Source organism: Crocodylus porosus, unplaced genomic scaffold (assembly GCF_001723895.1).
Source record: "Crocodylus porosus isolate Cpor-Errol unplaced genomic scaffold, CroPor_comp1, whole genome shotgun sequence".
Lineage (NCBI taxonomy): Eukaryota > Metazoa > Chordata > Crocodylia > Crocodylidae > Crocodylus > Crocodylus porosus.
The window spans coordinates 3,710,937-3,719,989 of record NW_017728939.1 but is presented as its reverse complement, the minus strand read 5'-3'; the positions used below and the strand labels follow the sequence as shown (position 1 = coordinate 3,719,989).

The 9,053-nt window shown below is 49.1% G+C and overlaps 1 protein-coding gene across 1 annotated transcript in view; it reads left to right on the top strand.

Moving 5' to 3' along the window:
* Positions 1-402: 402 nt before the first annotated feature.
* EPB41 (erythrocyte membrane protein band 4.1) overlaps positions 403-9,053 on the top strand; it is a 152,743-nt gene continuing 144,092 nt past the window's right edge. Inside the window, exon 1 of the mRNA XM_019547678.1 lies at positions 403-502. The gene's annotated coding sequence lies outside the window, so the exon portion shown is untranslated. The remainder of the gene's footprint in view (positions 503-9,053) is intronic.

The following is a 9,053-nucleotide window of genomic DNA, read 5'->3' as shown; positions in this document are numbered from 1 at the left end:
TGCCTGAAAGCTTGCAAAGAACCACTGTACTAACTAGCTGGTCTAATAAAAGAGATCACCTTGACCCCAAGACCCCTGTCTGCCGACGTCCATAGATCAAAGCGGCTGCAATCAAGACAACCCCCCCAAAGCCGCAGCTGAGCCTTTCTCCATCACCACTGACGACCCCCCGTGGGTCAATGGGGTCTTCATGCAGCCCCGGCGTCGGCGCTAGGACCCGCCCCCCGCCCGGGCAGTACAGCCGGGGCAGGCGAGGCCTCCGTGACGTCACCGCCCACCTGCCCGCCCCGCCCACTGCAGTGGCCGGGCGGGTGCCCTGCCCCTTCTCCCTGATGGGCGGCGCCGGACACCAATGGGCGCCGCGGTGGGCGGGTGCGAGGTGACGTCAGGGGGCGGGGCCCGCGCGGCGCAGGTGGAGGCGCTGAGCGCGGTCAGTGGGGAGCGGCGTCTCTTAAAGGGCACGAGCCGGGCGTGGCCCCTCCCCCGCACGGCGCTGACACAGGTAACCGCGGGGCCGGGCCGGGGCGCGGGCGTGAGCATCCCCCCGGCGCCACGTTGCGGGTCCTCGGTGCGGGGCGGGGGACACTGCGCCATTGCAGCCGGCGCGTGTGTGCTGCATGCACAGGGACGTGTACACGCGCGACTGCACCCCCCACGTGCGCATGTAGGTATAGAGCTGGCTAGAGATGTGCGTTTATATGCGTGTCTGTTATCTGGCTCTCCATCTATGTGTGTGTGTGTGTGTGTGTGTGCACGCACATAGCTCCATAGATACAGACATCTACATTTGGAGTGTGTGTGTGTGTGACAGTGACACAAGTGTTAGTGTGACACCTCTGTGACCAGCACGGCAATGGCTGTGTGGAAAAGTACCGTTAAACCACTTTCGGTGCCTTTTAGCTTCACCTAATGTGACCGACTTGCCCTGGGTCGGAGGAGGCGGAGCCGGTGTCACGTGACCTCCGGAGAGGGTGGTTTGGGGGAACGGCGCTTATCTCGTGTTTGTGCCCGGATGCCGCCGGGACCTGGTGGCTCGATAAATGCCCCTGGTTTGCTTGCTCGTTTGGGTTTGTTTTAAACCGTGTGTTGTTCTCTGTCACTCAGGTGGTGAAGGGGCCGTCTTCAGGTGCCTTTCCGCTCCCCAGCTGGATGCTCTCGGTGTTTAACGCGGGATTAATGCTTTCCGCAGATTTCAGCTTGCCCACCCTTTTAGATGCGGGGTCTCCAGCCCCCTCAAGATGTCGAGTGCTTGAAATTCTCACGGATTTCCTCTGAAGTATGGGTGTCCTGGGCTCGTGACAGCTCTGCTCTAACTTCTTTTCAGCTACTGCATAATTTTCCTCTTTCTCTTTAGAAGGAGCGTGGATGAATGTAGCAGAAAGGACCCTCTGTGTGCTTTTGGCTTTTTTGCCATTGGAGAAGGTTATTGAACCCGGCAGTTTTGCCCTCTTGTCAACAGCTGCTTACAGAGGTCTGGGAAAGGTGCCTCCCACCCATTGTCAGTAGCAAGAGAGACCCCATCCTTCAGACACTGGCCGGCATGCGAAGCTATAGAGATCAGTCCTGCACTATTAAAGTCAGTCTTGCTATTGAGTTCAATGCTGCTTCTGTTGAACTTCTGCAAAACCCGATTTGTCTCTCAGCACATCTCCCCATTGTCTCACACTGATGTTGCTAACAGTGCAGCCTGCTGCATCTCCGCCCTCCTTCCTCTATATCCTTTCTGTCCAGGCCGTCTCTCACCTCTTCCTGTTATACCTCCCTAACCTCATGGACCTACATTGCTGCTATTCTCTTCCCAGCTAAGCAGGACTGCACGGGACTCCATTAACAGCTTGACAACTCCGCTCATTAACTGACAGAAGAGTCTCCTGTTGAATGATGACTTCTCCCTACCCCTTTCAATTCTGTGCTGGCTTCACTATGCTTGCCACCCCCCTCGCTTGGGGAAAGAGGGAAAGAAACTCATTGCAGAGCCCAAGCTGCTTCCTGACTATCTAGGGCAGGAGTGGCCAGCTTGAAGCAGGGGTGCCACGAGTGGCACAGGCAGTGGCTGGGGAGGTGACAGGAGCACAGTGGCAAATAGAGCAGAAAGAAAAGCATCAGATCAGGCAGGGAACACACGGCAAGAAGCAGGAGGCAGAGCAGCAGATGGGTTAGGGAACACAGGGCACAACAGAAAGAGCAGAGCAGATCATGAAGGGGATCAGGGTGGCACTGGGGAAGTGTGCTGAGCTGGTTTGTGGCACCCCTGCTAAAAAGGTTGGCCTCTACTGTTCTAGGAGACGGTAACTATCTTTAGGGCTGTATTGCCATGGAGGGGTGTGTCCTGGATTGACACTAGGATGCCTCATTTAGCTCCATGGAGGATTGACTTACACTGGGGCTGATGTATGTGAAATATCTGCTTGTGGCTTTCAGGGGCTGGAATTGGAGAAGTCTCCTCTTCCAATCAGATTTTGTTCCCCCACCCAAATCTTTATTTAAAAACAACCCCTGATTTTTGGGACCCACAGTATCCATTATCCACGTACCTCTGGTCCCCGGAGTTGCAATGGGGTTTCTTCAGGCAGTGTTTATAAACCAACACTAGTGAATTCATTGCCAAGCTTGCAGGCTGACTCTGCCAAGTTCTGAAGGATTTGTAAAACAAGATGACATGCAGCACGCCCCCAGTTCACTCCCCTGCTCCATTACTGCAACTTTGCGCATGCAGAAGTGAGGCAGTGCAAAGTTAGGGTGTCCAGAGCAGCTGTAACCAAGTGCTGTTACGTGCATGTGGCATGGGGTCTTCTGTCAACACCAAGCTGCAGTGTAGCAGGGATCTAGGGGGCTGTGGGGAAACTTTCTATCATTTGCTTCCTGAAAAGAGGGTGAATGTGTAGGTACAAGAGAGCTTGTTTGAAATGGCATTGCTGCTTACCTTTACCTACACTGGGCCACAGGGGGTGCCAGATTGCTTGCCATAGCCATAGCCTTGTCTGCTGTGGTTAGCAATCGCTAGCTAGAACCCTTCACATGGAACAGTTGCAGGTTTTGACACTTTCCCTCCCCAGCTTGTGAGTGTTCGAAGTTTAAAAAGGGGGCACAAATGTGTCTAGAAGAGCCATGGGGTCATGAATCCTCTTACTCCCTCAGCTGAGGCAATAGCTACGTGCTCTCTTCTGCTAGATGGGAGTAATTTAACAGGTGCATAGCAGTGTTAAGTGATGCAGGGTTGAGGATCCTTGCTTTGCTTGGTATGCTTTTTATCCGGCCTTTACTTCATCTGTGCCCTGCTCTGTGTGTACACCAGGCAGGTTCAAGCTCAGCATATTCCTGCATCAAGGTAAGACTACTGAAATTTGAGGCCCATGGGTGGGTTGAGCAGAAGGGAGCTTTGCTTCACTAACTTCAGTATTTGGCTACCGAAACAACACCATTCAGTATCAGTTACACAAATAACCCTGCTCCTGTGCACGCTGGACATTGATTTAACTCGACTACAGTTCCTCCTTAACCAGTTTGTTTCCAGCTTGGCAGCTCTCTGGCATTCCTTGCAAAGGGCTGGGTATATGCCACATATGCACTGTAACTATGTGTTACCCAAAGCCATCTGGGCATCCTACACAAGCACTCCATGTTTAGATAATGAGTATGCTTTGAGGATGAGTTCTTTCCATTGCAAATCCCCATCATGCCTCTTCCCACCCCAATGCACCTCTCGGTGAACAGAAACTTCAGCTCAAACACCAGTCTTTTTAGAATATGCCTCAAAGTATTGACTTGGAATGAAAGTGCCTTCTCATTCCTGCTAATGCTGCTAGTGTGATGTTATGATAACTGCTGCCTCTTGGGTTTAGCAGACAACCATAGGAATTGTCTTCAGGCAGTCGTTAGCTGCACTGCATTGGCCGAAGCTTGAGGTGTTGGTGTTTGTTATAAGCACATGGCTGGTCTGAAGAGATCACTTGGAGGATAACTGAGATAGTGACTGCTCTGTTGCATAGTGACTTTTTTTCTTTATTTTAAACTGTATGTAATCAATCACATGTTGTTTTTGAAGCTGCTGATGCCCTGATTGGCAAGTATTATCTGACTAGCTATTTTCCAGAGAAAATAAATAGACATTTGTGTGGAACCAGCTATGCTGGGCTGTAAGCAAGCTAGAAGATAGGCCTCCTTGCTTCTGTATAAAAAAAGGTGCCTTTTGATTCTGGCTATGTCATCCCAACCAGAGTGGGGCCTGCGGAGGAAGAAGTTGAAAGATTTGGTAACAAAGCATTCAGGAACTTAAATGATCACTTAACCAAACCTGCACATCTCCCTTTATGGTGAGTCTTTTCCCTGTAAAAAGGTACTGTGGGGTTTGACCAGCCTACGAAATGTGCTCTTTACCAGTTAAACCTACTTTGGACATACAGATTAAATGGCAAGGAATTCACAGGGGTGTGTCTGTCATGGGGGCCGGCTCTCAATGGCTGGATCTGGGGGCAAGGCCTCTCAGTGCAGATAAAGCCTTAAACTTTTCTGGTGCTGATGAAGAGGGAGGAGTGGATCCTGGCTGCAGGGCTAAGGCAATCAAAATGTCTCTGAGTTAAGTCCAGATCAGCTCTGTGTGTGAGTACAGCATCACACTTTGAGTGTGAATGTGCCATTATCATAGATATTTCTCCAAATAAAACCATGCTTCTAATCGGCTCATGGGATCTGAAAGAAATTCCCCAAAGGTGCATGAGACCCCATGGGTCTTTTCAGCTGCATGCACCCTCTCATCCCCAGGAACCCCCTTGGGAGCCCAGGATCAGCTTTCTTCATGAGGCAGGTTTTCTCTTTGCCCCTTTGACTTGCGGGCAGAATCTGAGTCTCCTAATCTCTGCCTGCTGCCCCCGTGCAGGGTTGCCCATGGTCCTTGGCCTCCGGGTGTGAGGGCTCTTCTCGGGTCCCTGTTGCTGCAGGCCAACCTGCTTCAAACGCCACTGCCAGGCACTCTGCTCACTCTGCCTGGCATTTGACTGACAAGTAGGAGGGCAGTTGATAAGAATTACCCACCACTTTGCCTGGGGGTTGTGAGCTGAGCAGCATCCTCAGCTCCAGTGAGAGGAACTGAAGCACGACCCTACACTCCTACATATAGGAAAGGCTGAAGAGGAAAGTATGTGTTGGCAGCCATGGAGAGCTCTGTCTGCAAAGCAGAGGTATGGGTGGTGGGAGGGCCTCAGCATGGTAAAGTCTGCTGGGGTTTTGCCCCACTGCAAAGTGGTCCCCATGCCCAGCTTAGTGTTTCTCTTTGGGAACTAGAGGATGTAAGTCTACATGCCTTATTTCCCCACTAGAGGCTGCTGATGGGATGAGCTGAAAAATTAACTGTTTGACAGCAAACATCAGGGCCCCTGAGTCTCTTGTGCTGTGAACAGTAGCTGCTCGTATGGAGCAGTTGGGCATTCGTCCCCCAGGCACTCTCGTCTCATAACTGCTGAGATGGCAGAGAAGTCCCCCAAACAGCAGCAGCGTGAACAGTGAGGATACAAGGGGCACATCTGGTCTCCTTTCAGGACTTGGCACCTCATTAAATCTCAGGCAGATGAACATAGAGGACTCATACTCCTACAGAAATACGGTGCCAGGGGACATGGAGTCAGAGCTTTGAAAATGGGCTGAGGAGTCTTTCACACTTGGGATGCTGGTTTAAATCTGGGTCCATCAGTAATAACCGATGGAGCTCATCACGTAATGGCTTTCTGGGGATGTGTGTGAAATGAGCTTATTGGCTGCTGCTTTGTTTCCTAGTGGATGGGTGGGCTCCTGACAGCCCACCCCTGTGCCTCAACTAATTGGCAGTCTTAGCAGGAAAGCCAAAGGCTGCTTGGGCCATGGAGACAGAATAGGTGTTCAACCCACAGAAGTGGTCCCAGAGGGCTAGAGGGCACAATACATATTGGTGGTGTGGAAGAAGCCCTGATACTTTCTGTATCCTTTGCCTTGTTCATAGATAAGAGGCCTAGTTCTTCATGGCTGTTAGTTTGGCATCTATTACAGAGTAAAATTCGCATCCCTATATTAGTCCGTAGTTATAAGATTACTCTTGACTCAATCTTGGATCAGTTAAATAGCAATAAATGTAAATATACATTGCAAGTTAATTGCAACTGCTGCTTAGTCATAGTAATAGCAATTTAGAGCGTCTGGCAGCACATTGAAACAGCAGCTTGTGATACAAAGCATCGAGACCTGCACTGCTGTTTTTTTTACAGCCATCAAGGTAGCAGTGCAAGCTTTGCCAGCTGGCTTTGGGAGGTAAGTAGGCAGGCCTGCTTCACTTACAATGGAGGGCCCATTCTTTACATAATCTGAGACATGCAAACAAGCTTGGAGACCTGGAAAATCCTGTCTGCCATTGTTGCTGCTCAAAAATTAACTAGACTTCCTGGGTTCGTTTCCAGCTCTGGTTTCTGAACTGTAATAAGGAAGATGTACAGTGGCCACACAGAAGAATGGGCGTGTGTGTATGATGACTAATTCATCCCCATTCTGTAGCTGAAACTACTACTGAAAGCTACTCCCAGCTGTGTAGGGCTAGGCCTAGGGTTTCAGAGCTCTTCCTTGTTCCAGTTAGTTGTGTTTGTCTTTAGTGCTCTCAGATACCCCTGAGAAAATCCCACAGCAAGTCATGCATGTATGTTTTATTTTGCATGCCAGGTCATATAGGCTCCTGTCCCAAGCACAAGATCGAATTGAGAAAGTGCCAAATAAAATCTGAGTCCATTAACTCATGGGGAGACTGTAGGAATGGAGGTAGGTGAAGCTGGCATTAAGCCACCATTGTGTTCTGTGTAGTCTGGCTCCTGACGGGAGCAAGGGTAGCCTTGCTCTGAGTGGTTCTGCTTCATGTGACTCCTCTGTTCCAGCTGTGTCCCTTATGCTGGGTTGCATAAAGAGAAGGAGGATAAGACAGAAACATTACAGCAGCTCTAAACCAGCTGGAGAGCCCTGTTTACAGCTGGGTATTCTTTGGGAGGCCATTTTTGAGGGCTAACATGCCTTAAAGATGCAGAGATAAGAGAGAACTGGGCTTCTTGAATGTACAAGTCGTGAGAATGGAGGACTTCTGGAGCTGGGATAGTGTGCATGTTTTTTGATCAGTGCATGCCTTTGATGCTTAGGGGACAAGAAATCTAATTCCATTAGGATTATTTCAAACCCTAAGAATGAGTCCAAGTGGCACACTGCTTCTCTCATCTGGGGGAGATCTCAAAGTACTTTAAAAATACAAAATAAAGCTCCTGTGCTTCATTCAATTAAATAAATTAATCCTATTAAAATGCTCTCTGCTCCTGCTTCCAAATAGATAATTGGAGAGAGGAGTGATTTCTTAAGTTGGTGGGTTTATTTCTTGTTGAATATAACCCCCTAGTGGTTCTCCAAACCAGACCACTTTTAGGTACTAGCATGTCTTTTTGCTTACCAATTTAATATGCAACTAATGCTTCCCTGGCTAAGTAGTGAAGTAAAATCAGGAACCCAGGCATCCTAGAAGCACAAATAAATCCACTATATTAGAGGTGATCTATGCCTGCTTTCACATAAGCTACTAGATAGTAATTTTTGACCATAGCTGACTGGAGCCAGATTGTGTCATTACCAGCCTTTGGAGCCATCCAGTTCCACCAACTGCTGTGTAAACTAGATATCTTGTCAGTGGTGTTCAGCTAGTTGCATTAAATGTTAATGGACACAGAAGCAGCTCTCCAACAGCCAGCACATCCCAGCTAAGATGAGTGGGTGATCGGTGTGGGAGCTCTATGAACTCGCTGTGGCCTGGCTGTGAATCTGATACCCATACTGACCTCTGCAGAATGCAGATCTGCTTGGCATAGGGAAGGGCTGAGTGGATCAATGCCTCCAAGTATTTACTACAGGCATTGGCTTGTGAGGATCTTTTGATTCACAGAATCATAGAAAATGAGGGCTGGCAGGGACCTCAAGGAGGTCATCCAGTCCAACCCCCTGCTCAAAGCAGGACCACCCCAACTAGATCATCCCAGCCAGGGCTTTGTCTAGCCAAGTCTTGAATGTTCAAGTTCTTTGCTCTCTCATATTTTTTTTTTATCTAGAAATCTCAGAGTGGTGCAACACTCTTAGCATTTAAAAACTTAAGTGAAAGTGCTCTGCAGAAATCTTTAATCAGTGAATGTATTAATATCAAATAGGCCCGGATGCTGTCTGAACTATGTCTGTGCAGCCCTATTAACTGGAGCAGTAGTGATGCAAATACATGAAGGCAAATGTTGACCCACTCTTCTTCAGCCACGTTGCAGTGTAATGTGACTTTCCCCAGCACTGTTGATGTTCTGGCAGATGCACGTGTCTGTGACGTGGAGGTAAACCTCTCCCGGATGGTACAGATCATCCTTATACAATCTGCAGGCTGTGAGCTGCCTGATTCCAAGCTGGCAGATGGGGTCAGTGCTGCTTGGGGATTTCCTCAGCGGCAGGATGGAAGCTCTTAATAGAAAAGGGAATAATTTTTCCAGGTTGTGTACAGCATTAATTTGAAGCCAGCTCCTTACAAATTCCAGCTTGCTTCTGGGTTGAGTCTGAGTGAGGCGAGTCTCTGCTCAAAAGCAGTTTTCTGAAAACCATAAATGAGACCCAATTGGTATAAATAGATATAAACTTAGATCTAGTGACACTAATATGACTGGGGTGAGATTCATTTAGTGACTCCCCTGGGTGCTGTGGGACACCTTAAGGTGCCTGACTTTGAAGAGAGCTGCTTACCTGACTGGGTGTCATTGTCATTCAAACCTTTTTAAGGAGTGTCTTTTGGGATAGTTACAATTGCTAGGCACTCCTAGACCTGGTCATCCCAGAAGGGTAGCACTGGCTGGTCTTGGCTCCCTGAAGCCCCATTCCCAGCTCAGCCAGTCTGCCTCTGTCCTTAACTGCCGAGTTAGCTCCTGTGTGGAGTCTGCACATACAGTAGGCTGAGATTTCACCAACTCGTGATACCAAGTTAGTGCCTGGTGCTATCTGGTGTTCTTTAACACAAGAGTGTGCTTGTGTGTGTGTGT